Below are 8,801 nucleotides of genomic sequence, written 5' to 3'. Positions count from 1 at the left end.
TAAGCAGCCACCATTCTATTCCACTTTGTCTACAACTCTGGAGTCATTTCCTTTCATAGGCTGTCTAAGGGCTATTCCAGTTCTCCCACTCATATATAAATCTGTAAGTCTCTGTATGTAGCGACAGACATATTAAAGGAAAAAACTCCCAGAAGAGTACTCCTAAGAACCAAAGAAACCCCGCCATGCTTAAATCTTCTACTGTATACTTATCATTGCTATTACCATATTTGGTTTGGTTTTGTTTTTTCTAATTGAACTCCTTGACATCTGATATTCCTTTAACACCCTCCTCCTGCCACCTTGGCTAGCCACCAGATATCTACAGATTACCTGAATGATCTTTTATGGTTGATTGGTTTGATTGATCCTTTCCATCTCTGGATACTTCTTCAGGATAGAAGGAAGGAAGGAACTGGGGGGGTTGGTTGCAGAACTACTGAGATACGTGAGTAGCCAAGTCACAAACTTCAAAGAGCAGAGAAGAATGAAAGGCAGCAGAGTGTAGTGGTCCAAAAGGCAGGGGACTTGGGCTCTATACCCAGCTTGACCACTAATAACTGTGTAACCCTGATTAAGCCACTTCTCCTTATCTGTAAAATTAAGGGATCAGACCAGATAATCTCTAAGGTCTCTCCAGCTTTGAAATTCTTTGATTCTGAACAAACTTGCAGTCTTTCCCACAATGATCTAGACCAGTGATGGGCAAACTTTTTAAAGAGGGGGCCAAAGGAAAGGAAATGCTCATGTCAGTCTGTTTCTAAGGCAACTCTTTCGAAGTTTCATTGTATTGTATCCTACTCATTGTATTTGTCAGATTAGGAATAATGTGGGGTGCCAGAGAGAACATTTCAGGGGGCTGCATCTGGCCCGAGGGCTGTAGTTGGCCCATCACTGATCTAGGGTATCCTACTTGGACAGTCTAAATTTAGCCCTCCAATGGGAAATGTAGGATAGGAAAGGGCATGTCAGCCTCCTCCATCCTTCCTTCAGAGATTTGCTTTGTCTTTCCAAAGCTGGCCAAGGAGGCAACTAGATGGTGCAGTGGATTAAGAAATATGCTCAGAGATGACAGATCCTGAGTTCAAATTTGGCCTCAGACATTTTCTAGTTGTGTGACCTTGGGCAAGTCACTTAATCCCCATTGCCTAGTCCCTACCACTCTCTGCCTTGGAACCAATACACAGTATTGATTCCTAGACAGAAGTTAAGGGTTTTCAGAGAGACAGAGAGACAGAGACAGAGAGTTGGACAAACTCTGGACAAGCCCTCTTCAAACAAAATCTTTGATTAGATCATGTCCGTTTTGCTGATCTGGAGCACATACCCTTCTGTTTTGGAAACATTGGCTTCATCATCTCTTCCCTTCTTCCCCCTGGGAGTTGCTGTTCTTAGTCAAGCAAATCAAGTTTAGACATTTCTTCCTACAGCCATCTCTTGCTGGATTTGTGTAAGATTAATCTACTTCTTAGTCTCCTGATTTCCTTGTCCTCCTGAAAATCTGTTAGGTAACATGTCATCATCAATCACCATTCTCAGCCATCACCATTATTTTTTATCATCAAGTACCAATATTACAAGTGCACCAACATTTTAAAAGAAGGAATAGATGTACCAAATGTCCTTTTCCTGCGCGCCATTCATGATCATCTCTCCTAGCTTGGTCTCTTGCAATCATATGTTATCAGGTATAAAAGAAGATTGTAAGATCCCACCTGATCTGAGTCCCCCCATGGTCCTTTACATCATATAAAGAAAACACACTCCCTACACTCTAAGAATTTATATTCTCATAAACTCTTAGAATCTTTGGCACATAGAATAGGAAAGAATTCCCAGAGGTCATCTGATCTAATCCCCTGCCTCTAGGCAGGCTGGTCTTAAAGCATTTCGGTAAAATCGAAAACTTTCCTTAGTAATTTTCCCAGTATCTGATGATCACCTTTCTTCTATAATAGCTTTTCTTTGTATCACCCCATCAATTAGTCAATTAGCAAATATCCACTGAGTGCCTGTTAAGTAGCCAGCACGGTGCTAAGAACACATGGGCTACAGTACAATAAAGTATGACACGAGGATTGAGGAACTCATGGTCTAGTTGGTCAGATAAATCACAGCATCATGAAAAAATAAATAACAGTACCAGGCAATGTGTGGTAACTAAGGACTCGATGATGGGCTCAGACACACAACAGAGGCCAGAGGAGGGAGAAGTGCCTATGGCATGGTATGGTCACAGAGGAAATGGGACTCGAGCTAGGGTTCTTAACCTTTTTGGCATCATGGGCCCCTTTAATGATAATCTAGTAAAGCTGTGTGCCCTTTCTCAAAATAATGTTTTTAAATACATAGAATTGGTTTGGGCAAATACATGGAAGATGGATTGGAATGGGGAGAAACTTGGGAAAAGACCAGTTTTAGGTCTATTGCCATAGTACAAATGGGAGGTAATGACACTAAGCTTAGATACTCCTAATGGGTGGTGAGAAAGGATCAGATTCAAAAAATATTGTAGAGAGACAAGTAGGTGGCTCAGTGAATTGAGATCCAGGCCTGAGGACTAGAGGGTCCTGAATTTAATTCTGGCTTTAGACACTTCCTAGCTATGAGACCCTGAACAAGTCACTTAGCCACAATTACATAGCTCTTATTGCTCTTCTGCCTTGGAACCAATACAAAGGATTGAGTCAAAGATGGAAGGGAGGGAGGGAGGGGAGGAAGGAAGAAGGGAAGGAAGGAGGGAGGGAAGGAGGAAGGAAAGAAAAGAAGGAAAGTGGCTGCCTGCCTCAGTTTCCTCATCTGTAAAATGGGTGTGAAAGCAGCACTCACCTCCCAGCGCTATTGTAAGGACCTGATAAGGTAATATTTGTAAAGAGCTTTGTAAACCTTAAAGGGCTATTTAAATGCTATTTAAAAAAAAAAAAAAAAAAAAAACCTTACCTTCTGTCTTGGAGTCAATACTGTGTATTGGCTCCTAGGTGGAAGAGTGGTAAGCGTGGGCAATGGGGGTCAAGTGACTTGCCCAGGGTCACACAGCTGGGAAATGTCTGAGGTCGGATTTGAACCTAGGACCTCCCGTCTCTAGGCCTGGCTCTCAATCCACTGAGCTACCCTACCCAGCTGCCCCCTTTTAAATGCTATTATTGATATCATGGTTTTTTTGTGGTTTGGTCACTTCCATCGTATCTGACTCTTCAGGACACCATTTGGGATATTCTTAGCAAAGATACTGGAGTGGTTTTCCATTTCCTTTTCCAGCTCATTTTACAGAGGAGGAAACTGAGGTCAACAGGGTGAAGTGATTTGCACAGAGGTCACACAACTATTAAGTGTCCGAGGCTAGATTTGAACTTGAGAAGGGGAGTCCTCCTGCCTTCAGGTCTGGCTCACTATCTACTGTGCTACTGAGCTGCTATTATTATATTCTGTTGTTACATTAGGTATTTTATGCTATACTATATGCTACTGTTAAGGATCACATACATAATTGCTATTATATATAATTGCTATTGTATAATACATGTATCATGTATTATGATACATATTACATATACTAATATTATTATATACTTTTCTTTGTCCTTGTCAACATGTGGCATCCCCCTGTTAGAAACTAAACTTCAGGGGAAGGGAGGATTTTTTTCATTTTTCTCTTTGTAGCACACACAGAAGGTGCTTGAGCAAATATGAACTCGAGTGCATGAGTAACACAAATATCTCATGCAACTATGAATTCATGGTGGTGGGTCCATAGATCTCTAATGAAAATGGAAGCCCCCAGTATCTTTTTTTTAAGCCCTCACCTTCCATCTTAAAATCAATACTGTGTATTGGCTCCAAGGCAGAAGAGTGGTCATGGCTAGGCAAGGGGGGTCAAGTGACTTGCCCAGGGTCACACAGCTAGGAAGTGTCTGAGGCCACATTTGAACCCAGGACCTACTTTTTCTAGGTCTGGCTCTCAATCTATTGAGCCACCGAGCTACTTCATGACACATATGTTTTTAATTTGATCCTACAACAACCCTACAAGGTGAGAAGTGCCAGGATTATGGTGCCCATTTTATAAATGGGGAAATCGAGGCCCAGAGAAGAGGAAATGCTTTGAACAAGACTGCAAAATTTGGTAAAGTACAGAGCCAGAATCAGAATCAGAACATCTGACTTTCAAACCAATATTCTTTCCTCTTCACTCTGCTATCTAGGTGGAGAGTATTTCTGAAGAAAGCAAACTCTGGTTCTAGTTTCCAACTAGCAAAGTAGCCTTGAGCAAGTCTTTGGCCCCTTCCTCTAGCTCTACAATGTTCTGCTTACTAATGGGTACCTAACAAATATTAAACTGACTGTACTTGCTAAAGATCTAATGGATTATCCAACTTGGGGGGCATATCTGTATGTTTACTATGACCTTCAATGACTAATGGTGGAAACTGTAGGCATTGTGGCTAGCCTTCCTTGACTTCCATCACAAATATATTACCTTTGCCTTTTCATTAGATATATTCCTGAGCAATCTGGCACTCGGTGCGGCTTAGCAAAGGAGGCAGTGCAAAGATGGATGGCAGGAATGCTGAGTGGTGACTGCAGGGAACCTTGACTTTGGGGCTGTTAAATCATTTACAGGATGGGAGGGTCAAAGGGCCAGAAATGCATTCCAGTGAATCCCAGTCCATCATTGTCTTCTTCAAAGTGTATTTGCTTGTTTAGTCTTCATTCTGACAGCAGGAGAGAACTGAGGGCATCTGTAGCAAGGAGCTCTTTAGCTCTTCCCAGCCTTCTCTTGGGGCTCTTGGCCACAAGACTTAGAATTGAGAAGGATCTTAGAACAAAGAACGTCAAGCTAGCATGTTAAAGGTGGACCTTATAGAGATCATCTGGTTCACCCCTTTTATTTTACAGGAATGATCTCCCTTCTCTGATCTGGACTACTGACCTTCTTGGCTTCCTTTAATTCCCAGATAAAATCCCACCTCCTACAGAAAGCCTTCCCAGAGCCCTCCAACTCCAGTGCCCTCCCTCTGTTAACTATTTCCCATTTATCCTCTACAGAGCTTGCTTTGTATTTGTTTGTTTGCATGTTGTCTCCCCCATTAGAGTGTGAGCTCCTTGAGGGCAAGAACTATTTTTTTGCTTCCCTCTGTATCCCCAGGGCTTAGCATACCACCTGGCACTTAGTAGGCACACTCAATAAATTTGCTTGATTGATTGCCCGAGTAAATCTGAATTTGAACTCAGATCCTACTATGATTCGCTATGCTGGCTCTCCCTGTCCCATACACTGCTGCCTATTCCACTATTGTCTGGCCGACCTATCATCCTCTCAACCTCCTCTGCCACAGCTGGCATGTGTCTTTCCAGGAATGCCCAAGCCTGATTGACCATCTTCTCAGGGGCTTTGGTATCATAGGGTTTGAAGCAACCTTAGTCCAGACTCAACTCTTTTCCTAAATAAGTTAGTTAGGGGGCAGCTAGGTGGCTTAGTGGATTGAGAGTCAGACCTAGAGACGAGAGGTCCTAGGTTCAAATCTGACCTCAGACACTTTCTAGCTGTGTGACCCTGGGCAAGTCACTTAACCCCCATTGCCCAAAAAAAAAAACCAAATAAGTTAGGCCATTAGACATACCCCTGAGGAATGGAGGGAAGTTCCGTACCACCTTCACTGGATTTTGTAGCCTCCAAAGGAATGATTCTTTTAGCATAGTGGTATAAGAGAGGCAGCTAGGTGGTACAGGATAAATAGGAAGTACTTAACAGAGGGAAGACACTGGGATTAGAGAACTCTGGGAAGGCTTTCTTTAAGAGGTGGGATTTTACTTGGGAATTAAAGAGAGCCAGTGAGGTCAATAGTCAGATCAGAAGACCTGAGTTCAAATTCAGTTTCAGACACACTTACCAGCTGTGTGACCCTGGGTGAGTCACTTCACCCTATCTGTCCCAGTTTCCTCATCAGTAAAATAAACCAGAGAAGGTAATGGCAAACCACTCTAGTATCTTTGCCAAAAAAAAAAAAAAACAAAAAAAAAACAAAAAACAAATGAGGTCATGAAGAGTCCAACATGACTAAGAAGAATGAACAAGTAGAAAGAGCAGCCAGTTCTCCCACTAACTTGTTATAGGCTTATGGTTAATCCCTTGTAACTGAGGTGGACTTAGGTGGCTTCTAAGTGCATTAATCCTTTTTTTTGGATCATAGATAAAGAGCATGAAGGTCCTTCATCCTTCAGATGAGGAAACTGAGGCTCAGGGAAGCTCAATGAGTTAAAAGCAGTCAGTAGTCCTGCAGGTTACAAACTCACTCAAGACTGGGCCTCCTTCTCCTTTACCATGCAAAATCCCTCTATGAACCCATGATTATGAATTGGGCCATTATTCCCAGGCCAGTGGCAGGGAACATGTTCACTAATTAGGTTAAGAGGATTAAGGTGGTATGATTTCAGTGTAATGGAGCCAGAGGGAAAATGGGGATGGCCCACAGAAGGGAGAATGAACAGGATCACCCACATAATCATCCTAAAGGTCAGAAAGGCTCCAGTATAGTCTTTAAATATGAATAGCTGAGTAATGAAGGAAGAAATTTTAAAAAGGAATGAAAAGAAAAAGGGGGCGAAAGAAAGTAAAACAGAAGAGAAGGGAGAAGGTGGGCATTGAGCGCTGGATTTCTTGTCTGCTGCTTATGACCTGTGCGAATGAGAAAATCACTTCCTTTCTTCAGGCTTCAATATTCTCATCAGGAAAGTGAGCAGGTTGGGCTAGTGAGAGATTCTAAACCTGGAATCTACAAATTTGCTTTCATTTATTTATCATATAGAATTCATTCATTCATCTATTCTATAATCATGACAAGAAAACAAAAATGAAATAATCTCCTATTTCCCACAAAGAAGTAGAGGCATCCTGCTTCCTTGGAGAAAGGGTAGATGGAATTTCAGATCATATCTATCAATGCCACCTACATCTACAACATTTTATGCAAGGTACATACTCATATCCTATATTCGTGTATTTTCAATATTTTATTTTTCCAAATTACATATAAAAACATTTTTTACATTCTTTTTTAAAATTTTGAGTTACAAATTCCCTCCCTCAGACCCTCTCACCCTTTTCCCATCCCTGAAACAGTAAGTGATCTGATATAGACTTTATATACACAATCAAAATATAAAATGTTTTTCCATATTAGACATTTTGTGGAAGAAATCTCACACACACATGAAAAAGAAAAAAGTAAAATATTGTACTTTGGGTCTGCATTCAGACTCCCATCAGTTCTTTCTATGAAGGCAGATGGCATTTTTCATCATGAGTCTCTGGGATTGTCTTAGATCCTTGTATTGCCGAGAATAATCATAGTTGTTCATCAAAAACTGTTGATGCTATATGGAAGTTTTTGCATGATAATAAACTATTTTAATTTTTAAAAATATTGCTGTTACTGTGTACAATGTTTTTCTGGTTCTGCTCACTTTGCATCAGTTCATGTAAATCTTTCCAGGTTTTTCCAAAATCATCCTTTCTTGTCATTTCTTAGAGCACAATAGCATTCTACTACAACCATATACCACAACTATTTCATCTATTCTCCAACTGAAGGACAACCCCTCAATTTCCAATCCTTTGCTACTACAAAAAAAGCTGAAATCAATATTTTTGTACAAATAGTTCCTTTTAGGGGTAACTAGGTGGCTCAGTGGAGGCTAGACCTGGAGAGGGGAAGTCCTAGGTTCAAATCTGGCCTCAAATACTTCCTAGCTGTGTGACCATCAGCAAGTTACTTAATCACAATTGCCTGGCCCTTATTTGTTATTTTGCCTTAGAAGCAATTCTTAGTATTGATTCTAAGAGAGAAGGTGAGAGTTTTTTAAAATAGATCCTAAGTCCTTTTCCCCTTTTAAAAAAAATATCTTTGGATTACAGACCTAGTAGTGGTATTGCTAGATCAATATGTACAGTACAATATGTATAGGATAATGTGCAATTTTATAGCCCTTTGGGCATAGTTCCAAACTGTTCTCCAGAATGGTTGGATCAGATCACAACTCCACCAACTTTCATTAAATGTCCCAATTTTTCCACGTTCTCTCCAATATTTATCATTTCCCTTTTTTTGTGACATTGGCCAATCTGATAAGTGAGAGGTAGTACCTCAGAGTTGTTTTAATTTGCATTTCTCTAATCAAGAATGATTTGGAACATTTTTTCATAACTATAGATAGCTTTGATTTTTTTTCAGCTGAAAACTTTCTGTTTATATCTTTTGACCATTTAACAACTGGAGAGTGTCTTACATTTTTATAAATTTGACTTAGTTTTCCATATATTTGAGAAATGAGACCTTTATCAGAAATGCTTCCTGTAAAAAAATTTTCCCCAGCTTTTTACTTTCCTTCTAATCTAGGTTGCATTGGTTTTGTTTGTGTAAAACCTTTTAAGTTTAATATGACCAAAATTATCCATTTTACATCACATAATACTATCTCATTTGGTCATAAATTCTCCCCTTATCCATAGATATGACAGGTAAACTATTCCATGCTCCCCTAATTTGCTTATGTAGCACCCTTTAGGTCTAAATTATGTACCCATGTGAATGGTGTGAGATGTTGGTCTATATCCAGTCTCTGACACAGTGGTCGGCAAAGTATGGCTCTTGAGCCATATCTGGCTCCACCTCCAAACGGCAGAGCCCCAGGATGTGCCCCAGAGGGCCCTTCAGCCTCGGCCCCATATTCCAGTGCCTTCCACCTCCATCCTCCTCCTTCTGCAGGCGTTTATGGCTCTCACAGCCAAAAAGGTTGCCGAC

This window comes from Gracilinanus agilis, chromosome 2 (genome assembly GCF_016433145.1).
Source record: "Gracilinanus agilis isolate LMUSP501 chromosome 2, AgileGrace, whole genome shotgun sequence".
NCBI classification, from domain to species: domain Eukaryota; kingdom Metazoa; phylum Chordata; class Mammalia; order Didelphimorphia; family Didelphidae; genus Gracilinanus; species Gracilinanus agilis.
This window is presented reverse-complemented; position numbering follows the sequence as displayed.